The sequence below is a fragment of the Bos grunniens genome, chromosome 22 (assembly GCF_055505025.1).
Source record: "Bos grunniens cultivar Pamir isolate PY7600 chromosome 22, Bosgru_T2T1.0, whole genome shotgun sequence".
Classification (NCBI taxonomy): domain Eukaryota; kingdom Metazoa; phylum Chordata; class Mammalia; order Artiodactyla; family Bovidae; genus Bos; species Bos grunniens.
Window position 1 is genome coordinate 20,967,025 of NC_141186.1, and position 21,654 is coordinate 20,988,678.

Below are 21,654 nucleotides of genomic sequence, written 5' to 3' on the forward strand. Positions count from 1 at the left end.
AGACACTTGCTCTTTGGAAGAAAAGTTATGACCAACCTAGACAGCATACTCAAAAGCAGAAACATTACTTTGCCGACAAAGATCCATCTAGTCAAAGGTATGCTTTTTCCAGTGGTCCTGTATGGATGTGAGAGTGGGAATATAAAGAAAGCTGAGCAGCGAAGAATTCATGCTTTTGAACTGTAGTGTTGGAGGAGACTCTTGAGAGTCTCTTGGACTGCAAGGAGATGCAACCAGTCCATCCTAAAGGAAATCAGTCCTAAATATATATTGGAAGGACTGATGCTGAAGCTGAAACTCCAATACTTTGGCCACCTGATCACAAAGAACTGACTCACTGGAAAAGACCCTGATACTATGAAAGACTGAAGGTGGGAGAAGGGGATGACAGAGGATAAGCTGGTTGGATGGCATCACCAACACAGTGGACATGAGTTTGAGCAAGCTCCAGGAGTTGGTGATGGACAGGGAAGCCTGGTGTGCTACAGTCCATGGAGTTGCAAAGAGTTGGACACGACTGAGCAACTGAACTGAACTGACTGTACAAAGTTTACACTCTGGTTAGAAATAGGAAGTGAAAGGGAAGTGAGCTGTGTTTCCATCAACTAGGTCATAAACTATTTGGGGATGAGGATGGTATTTGTCTTGTTATTGGAGTTCCCTCAGTAATTGGTATAATTCCCAGCACATGACAGGGGCTCAACTATAATATTTATTGAATTAAAAAGGGTGGTAATAACAATACAACCTCTTTAGAATGTTCTATAAGCCATCACATGTGCTTTACAAAAATGTCATTGAATCCTCCCTGAAATCCTTCAATAGGAATAGGAATGGCTATTGAACAGATGAAGAAGCTGAGGCTCAGAGAAGCTGTAGCATCAGCTGTTAGCTCACCAAGCTAGGATTTGACTTCTCTCAAAGCTATACCATCCTGCTATCCCTATCTCACACGGGGTCACATAAGCAGGTTATAATAAGGGAGAAATACAAGGAGAGACATCTGCCTTTATGTTACCAGCAGCTGGGCCTGTGAGGCAACAAAAATGTGGCTACTAATTTCCTTCAACCATTTCCTGGACTTAACAGTCAGAATACAGGCTTTATTGCTCACGATCCTAACTTTCCTCAGAGAAATGTAGCTCTAAGGAAAGGAAGGACTCATTCCTCAACCTGATGATAGAAAATTAGAACCCCAGCCATTGTGTCATATGCAAACTTCCATAATCTCAGTTCAAAGCTGCAGAGAGGTTCTAGAGAGGTCACACACCTTGGTCAAGCTCGCAATTATTCTTTTTCTACCAGTCTCCTCTAACAAGCTAAGACAGGCAGCTCCTTCAGGTGAGAAAGGCACAGGCCAGCACGTTGGCCCTCAGTGGCTAAAATGGAGGCAAGAAGATAGAGAATTCAGCCTCATGCATTACCCTGGGTAGTACATCTTCAGCTAGCTAGAGGGAAGGCTCAACGGTATTCTCTTTAATTCCCAATGCTCTGTAGACCAATACAGCTATAAAATATTGTGTTGGCTAAAAAGCTCATTTGGGTTTTCTGTAACATCTTATGGAAAAACCCAAATGAACTTTTTGGCCAATCCTACACAATAAATATGAATTACTAGATGCTTTTCAGCAACATCAAATGGCTCTAACCATTACTAAATGTACTTTCAGTTTCTATACTGGGGACTTCGCTGGTGGCACCGTAGATAAGAATCGGCCTGCCAATGCAGGAGACACAAGTTCAATCCCTGGTCTGGGAAGATTCCACAAGCCACAAGGGCAACTAAGCCCATGGACCATAACTAGCAGAACCCCGGAGCCACAACCAGAGAAACCACTGCAATGAGAAACCCACACAGCACAGCTAGAGAGGAGCCCCCACTAGCTTCAACTAGAGAGAGCCAATACAGCAATGAAGACCTAGCACACCAGAAATAAATAGAAATGTCAAGGGAAGCAACTAAAAGATAATTTAAAAAAAAAATTCTATGCTGATCTTGTCATGGACCAGTAACAGTTTGTGGTTTGGGATCTGACCACACATACTTTGAGCAGCACTTCACAAGCCACAGGAAGGACAGAAGAGGTGCACATTAATAGCATTCAGGGCTGATCCAAGCTTAGTTTTGCAAGAAGTGGCTTGGTGTCTTTCCCTTGTCCTTCAAGTCCAATCCCTCTGTCATCAATGCTTCCCTGTACCTCCTTTGACACCTCGACCACCTCACCTGGGCCCATAAGCTGTTTGCTGCACACCCAGACCTTCTTCCCCAAAGTCTCCTACACCTGCAATTCCCCTGACAACCCCACAATCAAATTGTTCCTGTAGCGTATCTAAGCTAGGCAAAGCCATTCGCTGCTGGTCTAGGACAAAGGCAATCCTGGATGAACATTTAATATCCTGCAAACTATAGCATAGTTTCCCAAGTAGAGCACTTACATCCTGCAGTGTGTGCAGAATGATGCACCATGAAATAACAGCAAGCAAATGTAGCTTCTGTTTAGGTTGATATTTTATCTTTTCAAATGTCTATTTTAAGGTATCATTTACAATGTACTTTGGGTTTCCCTGGTGGCTGAGAAGGTAAAGAAACTGCTTGCAATGCAGGACACCCAGGTTTGATCCTTGGGTTAGGAAGATCCCCTGGAGAAGGAAATGGCAACCCACTCCAGTATTCTTGCCTGGAGAATCCCATGAACAGAAGAGCCTGGCAGGCTACAGTCCATGAGGTTGCAGAAAGTTGGACATGGCTGAGCGACTAACACTATAATGCACTTATTATATCACTATAGTACATATGATAAGCAAACCAAAACATACAAATATATATATTTAATTACTTTATATATATAATATATACTATATATAATGTATATATATATATAGTATATATAGACAGAGATATGTAGTCTGTATATATATACTATATATATATGTGGGGGTGCCAGCTCTTTTTTTCCAGATAATAGAGCTTAGTGAAAAAGTCTTTTTAACATATATAAGATTCATTACAATCAGATCAGATCAGATCAGTCACTCAATCGTGTCCGACTCTTTGAGACCCCATGAATCGCAGCACACCAGGCCTCCCTGTCCATCACCAACTCCCGGATTTCACTCAGACTCACGTCCATCAAGTCAGTGATGCCATCCAGCCATCTCATCCTCTGTCGTCCCCTTCTCCTCCTGCCCCCAATCCCTCCCAGCATCAGAGTCTTTTCCAATGAGTCAACTCTTCGCATGAGGTGGCCAAAGTACTGGAGTTTCAGCTTTAGTATCATTCCTTCCAAAGAAATCCCAGGGTTGATCTCCTTCAGAATGGACTGGTTGGATCTCCTTGCAGTCCAAGGGACTCTCAAGAGTCTTCTCCAACACCACAGTTCAAAAGCATCAATTCTTCAGTGCTCAGCCTTCTTCACAGTCCAACTCTCACATCCATACATGACCACAGGAAAAACCATAGCCTTGATTAGACGGACCTTTGTTGGCAAAGTAATGTCTCTGCTTTTGAATATGCTATCTAGGTTGTTCATAACTTTCCTTCCAAGGAGTAAGCGTCTTTTAATTTCATGGCTGCAGTCACCATCTGCAGTGATTTTGGAGCCCCCAAAAATAAAGTCTGACACTGTTTCCACTGTTTCTCCATCTATTTCCCATGAAGTGATGGGACCGGATGCCATGATCTTCGTTTTCTGAATGTTGAGCTTTAAGCCAACTTTTTCACTCTCCACTTTCACTTTCATCAAGAGGCTTTTGAGTTCCTCTTCACTTTCTGCCATAAGGGTGGTGTCATCTGCATATCTGAGGTGACTGATATTTCTCCCGGCAATCTTGATTCCAGCTTGTGTTTCTTCCAGTCCAGCGTTTCTCATGATGTACTCTGCATATAAGTTAAATAAGCAGGGTGACAATATACAGCCTTGATGAACTCCTTTTCCTATTTGGAACCAGTCTGTTGTTCCATGTCCAGTTCTAACTGTTGCTTTCTGACCTGCATACAAATTTCTCAAGAGGCAGATCAGGTGTTCTGGTATTCCCATCTCTTTCAGAATTTTCCAGTTTATTGTGATCCACACAGTCAAAGGCTTTGGCATAGTCAATAAAGCAGAAATAGATGTTTTTCTGGAACTCTCTTGCTTTTTCCATGATCCAGCGGATGTTGGCAATACCTTGTTTCAAATGTAAATTCCAAGGTCTGATTTACTGGGTCTGCGGTGGAAACCCGGAATATGGATTTTTAAGAATCACTCCTCAAATCAAGTCATTTTAATGCAATTGTCCCAGAATCAGCCTGAAACATCCCCCACATAGAAAAGGGGAGGGCATTTGTTAGAAGAAACTGATACAATTTTTGTGCAGTTTTAGTTAATGGTAATTCATGAGTAAGAGCAGAGAGCTGGTATTCTTTTAACGGTGACATTTTAAAGTAATTAATTCCCACACTTGAAAACAAGGTCACTGTCTCTAAAACTCAGTGCTTGTTAAGATTCCAAAAGTAGAAATTAAAGGAGAGAAAGTCATTTATTCTGGAAAATGCAAACATAAAAGAGAACATGCTGTTCTTTTCAGATGAATCCAAATGAGTGTCATGTTGACCTGCGGAGAAACTGTTCAAACATGATACAAGTAAAGAATGCAGAGCATGTTTTGACAAATGTGGAGCTCAGTTGACAGAAAACCAGGCCATTCTTGACAGTACCAGGACTTGAAGAGGGGATTTCTTCTCCAGAATGGGCCATGTGTTTGGAAGCCTCAACTCTGGCAATGAAAAGTAGAGGAAATCTATGTGGAATCTAGAAAAAAAAAAATGGTACAGAGGAACCTAACTGCAGGGCAGGAATAGAGACACAGATATAGAATGGATGTGTGGACACGGAGGAGGAAAGGGGATGGCATGGATTGGGAGGGTAGCATTGACGTATACAGATTACCATGTGTGAAATAGATAGCTAATGGGAAGGTGCTGTATAGCACAGGGAGCTCAGCTCGGTGCTCTGTGATGACCCAGAAGGTCAGGATGGGTTGGGAAGGAAAGTCCAAGAGGGAGATGATATATGTATACCTATAGCTGATTCACAATGTCGTAGCAGAGAAACTAATACAACATTGTAAAGCAATTATCTTTCAATAAAAATTATAGAGGAAATCTAGCTAGTGGAACTGGTGTGGCATCCTGAGATATGGCAGGGGAGAGATCCAGCTGGGGTTCATAAAAAGAAAGTCTAGGAAGCAGTAACAGAGAGGCTGATCAAAGCAAAAATGCTCCTACAACAGAGAGCAGGGATCCCATCACTGGGCTGAGGCGTCAGGACACATGTGGAGTCCTGGTGGCACAGGTGGGGATAAAGCAGCTTCTCCACACTGAGTATATGAGATCCAGCTCTAGGACAGCAAAGAAAGTCTACAGATAGAGACTAAGTACAAACCAGGCATCATCTCATCTCAGTTATCTCATCTGGAAAATCCAGTCAGAACAAAAAGAATGTTGACTCAATGCAAATGAACCAGGAGCCCCTGGAATACCTTTTAGGAAAAGCTGAGTCCTATATCCCACGATGGCCGTGGTTTCTCTATGGGGGTCAATGCCATTGTTTTATCAGACTGGATATATATCTATATACATATACATGTGTGTGTGTCTCATAAATTAACAGGTAGATAGATAAAAGATAGATACACAGATATTCAGATATTACCAAGGGGAAGATCCTATTCCTGGCTCAAGTAAAGTACAAATGGTTGCATTATCCAAAAATCTCAGGGCAACCCCAAGACTGTTTTGTCAGGAAAAAATAAACTTCTGAAAACTTTTTGCAGAATGAGTTGAAATTCTTAATGAAAAATCATCAGAAGGCTTGAGATTCTGGATTGCACTAAAGGAATTCTTTCATACCTGTAATAAGTGAGCAAGGTACAAAGCCAAGAGATAGAGAAATGTTCATATGGCTCTCACATTTAAAAGGGAAGAGATGACATGCCACCGATGAAGAGCTGCAGTGGCAGACAAACGTAGGTTTAGTGCAGTGATTTCTATTTGCCCTGAATTTTCTCCTCTATTAAGTCAAGAGTAACACATTGTCACCCTGCCCCCCAGGTTAGTCCAAGGTGATGCTCCTAAAGGCATCCTGAAGCAAAGCCCCCTCATTGACTCTTGGCCTCAAGAAGACACCAAATAAAGGAATGATCCATTATTGGACAAATCTAAAACTTTCAAGCTTCTGAAAAGATAACCAAATCCATAAATGATGTGTGAATTTTGAAAAGAAAGCTTCATGCTCCCTTCCTTGTACATTCACCCAACAAATGGTTCTGTGAGATGGGCAATGTGTCAATACATGGGTGACAAGGCCAGGTCCCCATGGACACAAAGTGAAAGGAGATATGTGAGTCATTGACAAATGAGGAATTCAGCCATTGATACAAATCCCTTGAGGATAAATCCATGGGACTTTTCCTAAAGGGCAAATCTGTCACATTATGACTTGGCATGATTGACTGAGCCTCCCCATCACAGGGGAGGCCCCATGTTTAAGTCAAAAACAAAAGTTATGATGACACACAGATAATAAGAAGGTACATTCATCAATACCTGAGTCACCCGCTTGTTCATTTATTTCCTGAAAATTTATTAATAGTACCTATTAGATGCCAATCACTGAATGACACGCTAGGGTGGGTTTGGAACAGAACAGTCATTGTTGAGGGGGGAAGAACCCCAGAGATTCAGTAAACCATCTCATAAATAATTAAATGACTACCATGATGTCAAACTCTATGTGGGAACAGTGAAGGGGGTGCTAACAGAAGAGAGCAGGGGCCTGGATTGGAAGGGCGGGGAAATAGAAGGATGAGGAAGAAGAAGAGGATGGAGAAGGGAAAATGGATCACGCACAGAGACACTGTAAGAGAAAGAGTTTGAAGAGGGAGAAGGTCCCGAAGGTGAGTCATAGTCAGTGAATCATAGTCATCAAGATGAGGACAGTCATTAGGCGAAGTTACAGAGAAAAATAGAAGCTGGAGTACAAGCCTTGCAGAGAGGGCTAATGACTTGAAACTTGTCAGGAGAGCAAAGGAGAGCTAACAAAGGGCTTAAGTAATTTCAAAATACTATTTAAATATTTCTAGCTGGTCTCCAGTAAAAGTTCATTAAAAAAAAAAAAAAGCAAAAGGGAACATTTGAGATGTTCTAACTTGAGCAAAGTATTAAATAAAACTATACTATTACAATAATTACATTTTCTAATTTACTTATGGAAAAATACATTAGAAATGAAATTAAGATGCTTTGTCATTTGCTTTCTATCACCCTGCTCGAATGACTCCTACAAATGCAGGGTTGGAGGAACAGTTTGAACAGCCCTGTTGGTAGAAGAGACTTCAAGCTCACCTGTATCATATTTGTGCCTTTGGAAGACATGGACTAGAGTGTTTCTGAAAATGAATAAATAGCTAGATAAATAGCAGTTACATCTTTCTCCAGGTTAAAAAAAAAAAAAAAAAGTGGAAAAGTGCCTCCCTACAAATTCTACTCAGCAAAGTGAAAACAATTCTATTTATATGTATACCATTTTCTTCCTAACAATTAGGTTTTTCTAATAGCGAACAGATTTTGGAAGAGTAAACATTGTGGTCTATCAGGCAAACCTTTCCCCCTTCAGATGGATACATATTTTAGTCTTAGCAAAAATGCTTTAAAAGTTTGAAGCTGTCGCTATTGGGAATGGACCTCCTTCATATACATTAATGGGACAAAATTTGCACTCATTTTTGATAGAGACCATTTAAACCTTTTTAGTTAGCCAAAGAAAGAAAATAATTTTATTTTCCATTAAGCTTGTTTGTGAGAAAATAGCAAACTCTTGGCCTCAGAACTGCTTTTCATTTCTACCAAAAAATGTTACCTTTGCCAAACTGTTTTACAATAATTGCAGTTTTTCAAGTAGTTTTTCAACAACACTCAAAGATCCATTTTCCTATGAGCATTCATAGTACAAGAGCCGAAAAACAATGTTTAAGTTTGGAAAGGATCTAAATACAAACAAACCCACGGAATCGAAATAGCATTAATTTTCGCTAATTCCCAGAAGGCAGACAGCCATCTTTATGAAATTTCTAAATGCACAATTTCTAAGTTTTCTGGATTAGGATCTTTATACCATAATAAACATGCTCTCCATGTCCACTGTTATAGAATTAGAAAGCACTTTGTTCCAGCATCACAACCCCAATGTAATGCTTAGGTGAAGCTGTTGATACCTAGCTCCCATCTCCTTGGCTCTTACCCTTCTCCAATTTGTTATTCAGTTGCTAAGTCATGCCCAACTCTTTGTGACCCCATGGAATGCAGCATGCCAGGCTTCCCTGTCCTTTACTATCTCCTGGAGTTTCCTCAAACTCATGTCCATTGAATTGGTGATGCCATGCAACCATCTCAATCTCTGTCATCCCCTTCTCCTTTTGCCTTCAATCTTTCTCAGCATCAGTCTTTTCCAATGAGTCTGCCATTGCATCAGGTGGTCAAAATATTGGAACTTCAGCATCAGTCCATCCAATGCAACTTATGGACAGCTTCTAAATCCATGCGGCCATAACTCTAAGTCTGAAGACTCTCCATGACTGTAGAAGGATGCTCATCCCTCACATGGGACAGACAGAAGATCTGAGAAGCTCATGATCCCAGGAAAGATCTTCAATCTATGACCCATAAGAGTTGATGATGTCCTTTCCTTTCACATGGGTCAGCTTTGAGACATGATCTACACAGCAAACCACCAGCTCATTAACCTTGAACTAGCTTCTTTCCCATACCTGCCACTATTTCCCCCACCCACTCCTGGTACAACCTGGGTCATCTTACAATTAAACTATTTGTGATCATACTATTGTTTTCAGTCCTGAGGTTTTAGGGAATCCACCCAAGGAAAAGTCATTTTACAAAACAGTTCCAAAGTGTCATTTTTACTCCCAAACCATGCTTAATGTCTGTGCAATAAATAAATAAATAACGGCCTTTAACTTTTCACAAATGATGACATCAAAGGCAGTAAATGACAAAATCCTGGATGCCAAAAATGCATGCCTGGTCCTGGGGGTAAAAATGGGGTGCAAGGTACCCAGCCACTGTTTTCATTGAGATTACAGTCTCAACTCCATATGGATAAATCTCAGATTTCTACTCTGAGGGTTTCAGAAACTAGGAAATGTCATGCATTTTCACCTGTTAAAATTCCACTTTAAAATTCCATGAGATTCTAAATCAGTGGTGACTACCCTTGTTTACTATCACAAACTGATAGAAATCTACTGATATCCTTTCAGAAAAAGCCACATATGCAGGTGCTTATGGCATGGTGCATGAAACTTCAAAGATCTCCCAGTCTCTGAAATCCCTATGCATGAATTCCTTTAGATTTTCTAGACCCAGGGGAAAATCCATGTTTTACACCAGGGCTGCTGCTGCTGCTGCTGCTGCTAAGTCGCTTCAGTCGTGTCCGACTCTGTGCGACCCCATAGACGGCAGCCCACCAGGCTCCCCCGTCCCCGGGATTCTCCAGGCAAGAACACTGGAGTGGGCTGCCATTTCCTTCTCCAATGCATGAAAGTGAAAAGTGAAAGTGAAGTCACTCAGTCATGTCCAATTCTAGTGACCCCATGGACTGCAGCCCACCAGGCTCCTCCGTCCATGGGATTTTCCAGGCAAAAGTATTGGAGTGGGGTGCCATTGCCTTCTCCATAGACCAGGGCTACCCAATGGAAATATAACATAGACACATATATAATCTTAAATTTCTAGTACTCACCTTCTATTAATAAAGAAGCCAAAAAGAAACAAATGAAATTAAGCCTAATATTGTGTTTTATTGACCCCAAACTATCCAAACTACTATAATTTCAATATTCAATCCATATAAAATTATAAATAAACTACTTTTATATTATTCTTTTATCCTGAGTCTTCAAGTTCCAGTGGGTATTTGACACTTATAGTATATATCAATTCAGACCAGCAACATTTCAGGTGCTCAGTAACTATATATGCCTAGTGGACACAAATTCTCTAAATATTAAGTACTCTCTACATAAAACTTCTTTAAAACAAGAAGACTGTGGGCAACAATCCCTTAGAAGAAATGGAGTAGCCCCTGATAATTTTCTTAAAATTTTATGTTGGAATTAAAAGACGCTTACTCCTTGGAAGGAAAGTTATGACCAACCTAGATAGCATATTCAAAAACAGAGACATTACTTTGCCAACAAAGGTCCATCTAGTCAAGGCTATGGTTTTTCCTGTGGTCATGTATGGATGTGAGAGTTGGACTGTGATGAAAGCTGAGCACCGAAGAATTGATGCTTTTGAATTGTGGTGTTGGATAAGACTCTTGAGAGTCCCTTGGACTGCAAGGATATCCAACCAGTCCATTCTGAAGGAGGTCAGCCCTGGGATTTCTTTGGAAGGAATGATGCTAAAGCTGAAACTCCAGTACTTTGGCCACCTCATGTGAAGAGTTGACTCATTGGAAAAGACTCTGATGCTGGGAGGGACTGGGGGCAAGAGGAGAAGGGGACGACAGAGGATGAGATGGCTGGATGGCATCACTGACTCGATGGACGTGAGTGTGAGTGAACTCCAGGAGTTGGTGATGGACAGAGAAGCCTGGCGTGCTGCAATTCATGGGGTCGCAAAGAGTCAGACACGACTGAGTGACTGATCTGATTTGATGGCCAATTAAGCTTCCCTGGTGGCTCAACGGTGAAGAATCCTCCTGCCAATACAGGATATGCAGGTTCAACCACTGGGTCAGGAAGATCACCCGGGGAAGGAAATGTCAACCCACACCAGTATTCTTGTCAGGAAAATCTCATGGACAGAGGAGCCTAGCTGGCTGCAGTCCATGAGGTTGCAGAGAGTCGGACGTGACTTAGTAACTAAGCACTGCCGCCACTTAGCCAGTACAGAGCGTTTTGAGAGTTTCAGGTGGACAGCAGAAAGACTCAGCCATACATATACATGTCCCCATGCTCCCCCGAACTCCTCTCCCATCAGTGCTGCCAATAACTTTGAGCTGAGTTCCCTGTGCTATACAGTAGGTCCTTGTTGGCTATCCATTTTAAATATAGGGGGTGTGTATGTCAATCCCAAACTCTATAACTATTCCTTCTCCCTCTCTGTACTTATGAGAATCACAGATTCATTTTCTGAGTCTGTGAATCAAGATAATTTTTGACTTGAACTTAGGAAGTACACCACAATAAGACAATTGCTCCCAGGGCAGCAGAGCACTGTAAGGAGAAAAGAGGGAGGTCCAGGAAGCAGGATTCCGTTACTTCTTTTATTGTAATTTAACTTCTATTTTATATTGGAGTAGAATTTATTTACAATGCTATGGTAGTTCCAGGTATACAGCAAGCTGATTCAGTTATGCATATATATATATATATATATATATATATTTTCATTCTTTTTCAGATTCTTTTCCCATATATGTTATTTCAGAGTATTGGGTAGAGTTCCCTGTGCCATACAGTAGGTCCTTGTTGATTAACTGATTTATATACAATAGTGTGTATATGTTAATCCCAAACTCCTAATTTATCCCTTCCCTACCACACTTCCCCTTTGGTAACCATAAGTTTGTTTTCTATGTCTGTGAGTCTGTTTCTGTATCATAAATAAGTTCATTTGTATCATTTTTTAAAGATTCCACATATAAGTGATATCATATGATATTGATCTTTTTCTATCTGACTTACTTCACTTAGTATGGTACTGTAATCTCTAGGTTCATCCATGTTACTGCAAATGCATTATTTCATTCCTTTTCAAGACGGAGTAATATTCTACTGTATATCAGTACCATATCTTCTTTATCCATTCCTCCATCCATGAACATTCATGTTGCTTCCATGATTTGGCTATTGTAAATAGTGCTCTAGTAAATATTGGAGTGCATGTAACTTTTTGAATTATGGTTTTCTTTGGATATGTTCCCAGGACTGGTAATACTGGATCAAATGGGTTGTTCTATTGTTTTTTTTTTTTAAGGAGCCTCCATACTGTTCTTCATAGTGGTTGTACCAATTTATATTCCCACGGACCATGCTGGAGGGTTATCTTTTCTACATGCCCTCTAGCATTTATTGTTTATAGACTTTTTGATGTTGGCCATTCTTTTTTCCCACTGTTGTTCAATCACTCAATACTCTCCAACTTTTTGCTACCCTATGGGCTGCAGCACACCAGGCTTCCCTGTCCTTTACCATCTCCCAGAACTTGCTCAAACTCATGTCCACTGAGTCAGTGATGCCATCCAACCATCTCATCCTTTGTCGTCCCCTTCTCCTACCTTCAGTCTTTCCCAGAATCAGGGTCTTTTCTAATGAGGGAGCTCTTCACATCAGGTGGCCAAAGTATTGGAGCTTCAGCTTCAGCATCAGTCCTTCCAATGAATATTCAAGATTGATTTCCTTTAGGATTGACTGATTTAATGTCTTTGCACTCCAAGGGACTCTCAAGACTCTTCTCCAACACCACAGTTTAAAAGCACCAATTTTTTGGTGCTCAACTTTTTTTTATGGTCCAACTTTCACATCCATACATTACTACTGGAAAAACCATAGTTTTGACCATATGGACCTTTGTCAGCAAAAGTAATGTCTCTGCTTTTTAATATGCTGTTTAGGTTGGTCATAGCTTTTCTTCCAAGGAGCAAAAATCTTTTCATTTCATTGCTGCAGTCACCATCCTCAGTGATTTGGAGCCCAAGAAAATAGTCTGTTACTGCTTCCATTGTTTCCCCCTCTATTTGCCATGAAAAGACGTGACTGGATGCCATGATCCTTGTCTTTTGAATGTTGAGTTTTAAGCTGGATTTTTCACTCTCCTCTTTCACCTTTATCAAGACCTCTTCAATTCCTCTTAGCTTTCTGCCTTAAGGGTGGTGTCATCTGCATATCTGAGGTTATTGATATTTCTCCCTGCGATCTTGATTCGTGTTTGTGCTTCTCTCAGCCCAGCATTTTGAGTGATGTACTCTGTGTTTAAGTTAAATAAACAGGGTGACAATACACAGCCTTGATGAACCCCTCTTCCAATTTTGAATCAGTCAATTGTTTCATGTCCAGTTCTAACTGTTGCTTCTTGACCTGCATATAGGCTTCACAGAAGGCAGGTATGGTAGTCTGGTATTTCCATCTCAAGAATTTTCCATAATTTATTGTGATCCACACAATCAAAGCATAGTCAATGAAGCAGAAGTAGATGTTTTTCCTGAATTCTCTAGCTTTTTCTATGATCCAGTGGATGTTGGCAATTTGATCTCTGGTTTCTCTGCTTTTTCTAAACCCAACTTAAACATCTGGAAGTTCTCAGATCACGTACTGTTGAAGCCTACCTTGGAGAATTTTGAGTATTACTTTGCTAGCATGTGCAATGAGTGCAGTTGTGCAGAAGTCTGAACATTCTTTGTCACTGCCTTTCTTTGGGATTGTAATGAAAACTGACTTTTCCAGTCCCGTGGCCACTGCTGAGTTTTCCAAATTTGCTGGCATATTGAGTGCAGCACTTTCACAGCATCATCTTTTAGGATTTGAAATAGCTCAGCTGGAATTCCATCACCTCTACTATCTTTGTTTGTAGTGATGCTTCCTAAGGCCTACTTGACTTCACACTGCAGGATGTCTGCCTCTAGGTGGGTGATCACACCATTATAGTTATCTTGGTCGTGAAGATCTTTTTTCTATAGTTCTTCTGTGTATTCTTGCCACCCCTTTTTAGTATCTTCTGCTTCTGTTAGGTCCATACCATTTCTGTCCTTTATTGTGTCCATTTTGCATGAAATGCTTCCTTCGTGTCTCTAATTTTCTTGAAGAGATCTCTAGTCTTTGCCATTCTATTGTTTTCGTCTATTTCTTTGCATTGTTAACTTAAGGTTTTCTTACTTCTCCTTGCTGTCCTTTGGAACTCTGCATTCAGATGGGTATATCTTTCCTTTTCTCCTTTGCCTTCACTTCTCTTTTCTCAGCTATTTGTAAGGCCTCCTCAGACAACCATTTTGCCTTTTTGCACTTGTTTGTGTAGAGTTGTCTCTTGTGTTGTTGGAAAAGCGTGTTTGCTATGCCCAGTGCATTCTCTGACAAAACTCTGTTAGTCTTCGCCCTGCTTCATTGTGTACTCCAAGGCCAAACTTGCCTGTTATTCCAAGTCTCTCTTGACTTCCTACTTTTGCATTCCAGTCCCCTGTGATGAAAAGGACATCTTTTTTTGGTGTTAGTTCTAGAAGGTCTTATAGGTCTTAGTAGAACCACTCAATTTCAGCTTCTTCAGCATTAATAGTTGGAGCATAGACTTGGATTACTGTGATATTGAATGGTTTGTCTTGGAAATGAACAGAGATCACTGTCTTTTTTGACATCACATCCAAGTAATGCATTTCAGACTCTCTTATTTACAGTAAGAGCCTGTGTGTGTTTCCATGTTAACTTTGCAAGGCTTGAAGGAGTCCTAGAAGATACAAGCATAAACTACTTTTGTGAGCACTTACTATATGTGAGATATTGAATTATGCACTTCATATATTTTAGTTTGGGCTTCCCAGGTAGGTCAGTAGTAAAGAATTCACCTACCAGTGCAGGAGACTCAAGTTCAATCCCTGAGTCAGGAAGATCCCCTGGAGAAGGAAATGGTAATCCTCTCCAGTATTCTTACCTAGGAAATCCTATGGCCAGAGGAGCCTGGCAGGCTACAGATCAGGACTAGTAAAAGAGTTGCACAGGATTTAGCGACTAAGCAACAATAACAACAATTATTTTAGTTCAAAGTCTTTCTACACCTCTACAGGGTATGGCTGTTATCCTTACTTTAAAAAGAGTTAGCTGAGGAGCTTTTGCTCTAGGACACACAGCTATGACTGACAGAGCTGATATTTGAAGTGAGATCTGCTGGAGTCCAAAGCCTGGGCTCTTTTCATGTCCTGAATTGTCAAAGCTATGGTTTTTCCAGTTGTCATGTGCAGATGTGAGAGTTGGACCATTAAGAAGGTTGAGCACTGAACAACTGATGCTTTCAAATTGGGGCACTGGAGAAGACTCTCAAGAGTCCCTTGGACTGCAAGGAGATCAAACCAGGCAAGCCTAAAGGAGATCAACCCTGAATATTCATTTGAAGGACTGATGCTGTGAAGCTGAAGCTCCAATATTTTGGCCACCTGATGCTAAGAGCCAACATATTAGAAAAGATCCTGCCTTATGATCCAGCAATCCCACTGCTGGGCATACACACTGAGGAAACCAGAAGGGAAAGAGACACGTGTACCCCAATGTTCATCGCAGCACTGTTTATAATAGCCAGGACATGGAAGCAACCTAGATGTCCATCAGCAGATGAATGGATAAGAAAGCTATGGTACATATACACAATGGAGTATTACTCAGCCATTAAAAAGAATACATTTGAATCAGTTCTAATGAGGTGGATGAAACTGGAACCTATTATACAGAGTGAAGTAAGCCAGAAGGAAAAACACCAATACAGTATACTAACGCATATATATGGAATTTAGAAAGATGGTAACAATAACCCAGTGTACGAGACAGCAAAAGAGACACTGATGTATAGAACAGTCTTATGGACTCTGTGGGAGAGGGAGAGGGTGGGAAGATTTGGGAGAATGGCATTGAAACATGTAAAATATCATGTAAGAAACGAGTTGCCAGTCCAGGTTCGATGCACGATACTGGATGCTTGGGGCTAGTGCACTGGGATGACCCAGAGGGATGGAATAGGGAGGGAGGAGGGTTCAGGATGGGGAACACATGTATACCTGTGGCAGATTCATTTTGATATTTGGCAAAACTAATACAATTATGTAAAGTTTAAAAAATAAAAAAAAAGAAAATAAAAGATCCTGATTCTGGGAAAGATTGAGGGGATGAAAAGAAGGGGATGACAGAGGGTGAGATGGTTGAATGACATCACTGATTCAATTATCTTGTCTTCCCCTTCCTGCCATAAAATCCTCCTAGCTAGCTCTCCTCAACAGGGAGCTAAAAATTCATTCATGCTTTCACACTAAGAGTTGACAAGTTTAGAATAGGAATTGCAAGCATTCTTCTATTCAAATATCAGCTGTGATTATCATCTCGTTTCCAGTGTAGAGGAAGGCTCTGAGACTGCCTTGTGGACTCAGTATCAAGGAATGTTATGATGAATTAGTCATGTTGTCCATTGGTATACAAGTGGCTGGCTAGTGGATGAGCTATACATTTCCTGTTAAAGAAGACTCATAGTTTATAAAAATGTGTCTTAAATAACTCAAAGAATGTAGTCCTTACTGAAGAAATTTCAGGCACATACACTTAGTATTTAATGATCTATACTTCAATTTCTATGTTCTATGTTTTAAGAAATTTGTAGACTATGCAAATGAATCCACCTGCCAAGGAGGAGATACAGGTTGGATTCTTGGGTCAGGAAGATCAACTGGAGAAGCAAATGGCAACCCACTCCAGTATTCTTGCCTGGGAAATCCCATGGATAGGGGAGCCTGGTGGGCTGCAGTCCATGGGGTTGAAAAGAGTCAGACATGACTGAGCAACTTAACACTGCAAATGTTAAGACGCGCCAATGTGGATATAGATGTAGGTGTAGATCTAGACAAAGACAGGCATACAGATGCAGATACAGTTTCTCCAGAAGGATGCCAAGCTGGTTTATGACACAGATGCGAACACAATTGGGGGAGGGAAAAAAAAAAAAAGCTAAAGAAAGTCCTATGGCCAAGTTTTCATGCTAGCAAGGATCAGCATTATCACTGGAAACTAGCCTCTGATCACTGCCTTTGGGAAATTATCAAATTCTTTCATTTGATTCTCATGACAACTTTATAAAGTAGGTTGGAGATTGGAGAGAAAACTTTGCGCAGTAGCCGGATAAAGACACTGTGGCATGGGAAAGTGATGAATAATCCTAAGAGTGTTCATGATCTCTTTCCACTAGGTTCCAAGCACACGTCTATTGTAGTCACTCTTACAGAGTAACATACTGACTGCGTGTGGGGAGTTATCCTTTCCACCTTGCTTTATAAGTATTTGGAGTTAGAAACCCTACAAATGGCCTTTTGTTCTCAATAGCATAATTAGCTACTTAATTGGTTCTAATCATGGTAATTAAATTCACTCATTTTCTCCCTTGCATGTGAAAGGGGATATTTCAATGTGTCCTTCTCCCCTGCCCTACAGACTATCAATAAATGAGTTTTCTTTCTCACCCTATTTTTAGCCCCTTCCTAAGGTTGTACCAATCCAAAAAGGTAGAAAGAAAGACTTTGAGGTTAAAGGACTAGAAATATTTGCTTCCTGCAGAGCTAACTACAGACCATTCAGTATAACAGAAAAACAACCAGAAGCCAGATGTCAGCTGGGTTCACCCAGCCCTCTACAATTAAAATCAGTTAGTGCTCCACCTAATAAATAATGCAACACCTGTCTACTGTACAGAATGCTCAGGGTATTTGGGAGGTGGTGTGTTTATTTCTTTGAATCACCTATGGTTTCACGTTTCTGATTCTAATGAATTAGTTCACTCTATAAATCTAATTTTGTGGTACTTTTACTCCAGGATTCTCCATAATGGATACCATCTCCTGTCTTCTTTGCTCCCCTCAATTTCACTTGCACAGGGCTCTAACAGAGAAAGGGTGGCTGTAGGAGTAAGGAAGCAAGAGGAAGAAAAAAAGATTTACAAATAGGCAACTGAATGAGGAGGACTTCCCTGGTGGCCCAGTGGTTTCGAATCTGCCTGCCAATGCAAAGGACACTGGTTCAATCCCTGGTCCAGGAACCAAGATTCACATACCGCAGAGCAACTAAGTCCATGTGCTACAACTCCTGAAGCCCATGCATCCTAGAGTTCCATAACAAGAGAAGCCACCACGGGAACCTGTGCACTCCGAGAGAGTAGATCCCGCTCACTGCAACCAGAGAATATCCGCGTTCAGCAATGAAGAGTCTGTGCACATCAACAAAGACCCAGCACAGCCAATAATATACGAATAAATAAACCAAAGAACTAAATGAGAGCCACCCCACTTTGGAGTCATATGGGACAAAACTTCAGCAGGAAGTCTGTTTGAGCCTCTGCGGTGTTTGCTTTCGTCTCTCTTTTCTCCCCTGACTCACCTGATAAAGAGTTCCTGCAATGCGGGAGACCTGGGTTCGATCCCTGGGTTGGGCAGATCCCCTGGAGAAGGGAAGGGCTAGCCACTACAGTATTCTGGCCTGGAGAATTCCGTAGACTGTATAATCCGTGGGGTTGCCAAGAGTCAGACACGACGGAGCAATTTTCACTCTTTTCTCCATCTTCCTGATTTCTCTTTTTGTGTGCCCCATCATGCAAGTTCCCATAAATTTATTATGTGAGACAAGAACTACTTCTTTACTTTAAGATCTCCTTAATAGAACTCGTGCTAGATTTTCAAGGTCCCACCAAAACAGCTTATCACTGTACCATTTATCAGTCTCTAAAAACTGAAGTTCTCTCCTGGTGTCAACTGCTTACATAACAGAAAACCATATTTATTTGCACATTGTCTGGATCAGGTTCCCCAGAAGCAGATCCTTATTAAATATTGGTGTGCAAGTAATTTATTAAGAAGGAGTTTCCAGGGGAGACTGGTAAGCCTGACAGGGAAAAAGCAGCAGCCAAACAAAAGTCAGATCTCATCCAAAATCTGTGACAGGTCATGTTTAGCCGTACCCCACAGGGAACTCTGGACTATAGGCTGTGCCTCAGACTTGTCCTCACTAGGGAGCACCCATGAGTCATTGGTAAGAGTTCTCCAGGCACCTTCTGGGCATTTGTGAAAACACAGTGACTCAAGCAGCTCAGGGGAATCCTTCCAAACATATGCTGTGGGTATTGATTGATAGAATCAAAATCATGCAGGAAAACACTGCACAAAAATGTTTAAAAGGCATCATATGGGATCTAAATGGAGCATCAACATTGCCCAAGGCACCCTGCTTCAGAAGGCACATTTAAGCAGCTGGAATATTTTTGGCATATTTTTCCTCCATGTTTTCAACACACACACCCAGGTGCCAAAGTCTCCAGACCTGTTTCCTACCCCAATACTTCATCCTCTAGCAAAATCTACCTGTCCAATATGATGTAACCTCAGTAGCTTGATATGGGCTTCCCAGGTGGCTCAGTGGTAAAGAATCTGCCTCCCAATGCAGGAGATGTGGGTTCGATCCCTGGTCCTGGAAGATCCCCTGAAGAAGGAAATGGCAACCCACTCTAGTACTGTTACCTGGAAAATGCCATGGACAGAGGAGGGTTACAGTCCAGGGGGTTGCAAGAGAGTCAGACGTGACTTAGAGACTAAACAACAACATAAATTGTTTTCTAAGTAAATAATCATCAAAATGTGTCAAATGACAGACAACACAGTGCAAAACAGGAGAAAGAGTTTAGAGTAGGTGGATTTCTCCAATGGTTTCTTTGAAACAATCAAGTCCTTTTCCCCCATAGCTAATACCTTAATAGAGGCAGAAAGATTAGTGACAGCCATTTATCAGGGCTCACTAAATGCCAAGCAAGCATGATGTTAAGACAACTGTATCTCATTTAATCCTCACAATGACCCTATGATTATTGTTAGCCCCATGTTATTGATAATGAAGGAGGCTGTGGCTTAAAAAGTTGAAAGACCTTGCCAAACAGTAAAAGCTAAAAAGTTGCAGACTTGGTGCTGGAACCTTGACAAGTGTGAAAGGAGAGCTCTTATTCTCCAGAATGCTACCTCATCCCTGACAGAGAGCTCACACAACTCTCAAAACCACAGAACAAATCAATAGCCTGATATAAGGGGTAATGAAAGAAGCAGGAGACTGTCACTGCAAGGTGTTCATGGAAACTGTAGTGGACAACTCAGATTTCAGCTTTTTAATTAAATATAACTAGGTGTCTGTGCTGTGCAAGGCCCATTCTCTCTCTCTCCCTGTTTTCCTCTCTTTCTTACACACACACACATCCTTGCTCTTCACCCTCATCTTACAGAAATACCAGATAAACTAGAATAGGAAAGGGAGGCTCAAAACAAGCTTTCTAAGAACATTTCTTCAGCCCACAGTCCAAGTTGACCAAGAGAAATTGAAGAAAATGATATAGCAATATTTAAATTCTCCATCTTTTGTTAAATTCTGAATCAAAGAAGAATTTACTTTATCTTTACAACTTACAAAAAACCATGTGAGCCCTTGTGCATTATTTGTCCATTCTAGAGATCGCCATACTGAGTGACGTAAGTCAAATGGAAATATCATTATGAATGAACTTTTATGCAGAATCTGAAAAGAAATGATACAAATGAACTTATATGTAAAACAGAAACAGACTCACAGATTTAGAGAATGAACTTATGGTTGCCAGGGAGAAAGGATGAGGAGGAAGGGATAGTTTAGAATGGACATGTACACACTGCTATATTTAAAATGGATACGCAACAAGGACCTACTGTACAGCACAAGGAACTCTGCTCAGTGTTATGTGTCAGCCTGGATGGAAGGGGAGTTCAGGGGAGAATGAACACATGCATATGTATGGCTGAGTCCCTTTGCTGCTGTCCCCCCAAAACTATCACAACATTGTTAATCGGCTATACTCCAACGCAAAAGTTTCCAAAAAAGCCAAATAAGGAGAAAAAAAAACCAAACCTATTTGTCCTCTGTGTAAAATTTCAGCACATAAAATTTCAGAAAAATAATTTCATAAAATATACAGAAGAATTGATATATAATGTTTGTGGTTGCAGGACAACTGAGAGCTGCAAAAGGATATGTAGAAAATAAAAAATGATTTCCAGTGCCCTCTTAAATGACAGCCCTAGGACAAATGTTTCATAAAACTCACATCAGTTTTAAAGAAAATGATTATTAGCTGACCTTTTACCTCAAACACTACTATTTTTAATAATGTTTAAAACATTCCAAAGGGAATGCTACAATATATTTGATTTTATGGCCTCTAACTCTTTTCATGAAAACCTTTCATTTTGATGAACGGCAAAAGGAGAAAACATAGAACACAATTCAGGATATTTTAATGATATCCCTATTCCCATGCACTATGAGCCCAGTTGACAGTGTTATGTGGTTGGAGGTGGTTGCTCATCCATTCAAGAGTGTTACGGGGAAAAAGAGACCAAGACTTACTGTGAGATGAGATGTCATGGTTGGTGAGATCTGGAATCAGTTGTGGATACTCAGCTTCTTCTCCATGAGCAAAATCTTTCCATTTCTTAAGTCAAATCAGGTCCTCGATAGTATTATCTGCTTTCTAGAAGGAAAAGATAACCCAGTTTTCAAAACACCAAGAGGGAAAGACGTGGTACTATTCCTTAATCTTAGATACAACCTGAAAACTACAAAGTTCTAAATGGGTGTGTGTGTTTGGGAATGAGGAACAGGGAGTAGAGGGGGGAGGTTTAGGCCTTCTGGCATTTTAACAAACATAAGCTAGGACATTTTCAAAAACGGTGTTCATCTGTTTTTAAATACTCTGAGCGCATAACAAATTACTCTCCAGCCCCACTATGTGACACAGCAAACACTTACTCTACTCATGACTTCTGAAGACTAGGAATTCGGGGAGGTTGGACC

At 40.8% G+C, this 21,654-nt stretch overlaps 1 protein-coding gene across 12 annotated transcripts in view; it reads right to left on the minus strand.

Annotated features, from left to right (window-relative positions):
• LOC147348197 (uncharacterized) overlaps positions 1-21,654 on the minus strand; it is a 544,560-nt gene that overhangs the window by 48,255 nt on the left and 474,651 nt on the right. For 11 of the 12 annotated variants that reach the window (XR_015151212.1, XR_015151211.1, XR_015151169.1 and 8 more), the window contains one exon: positions 21,208-21,331. The gene's annotated coding sequence lies outside the window, so the exon portion shown is untranslated. Of the gene's footprint in view, positions 1-13,432; positions 14,498-21,207; positions 21,332-21,654 lie in introns of those variants that run through there. The other variant, XR_015151171.1, reaches the window with a different exon arrangement.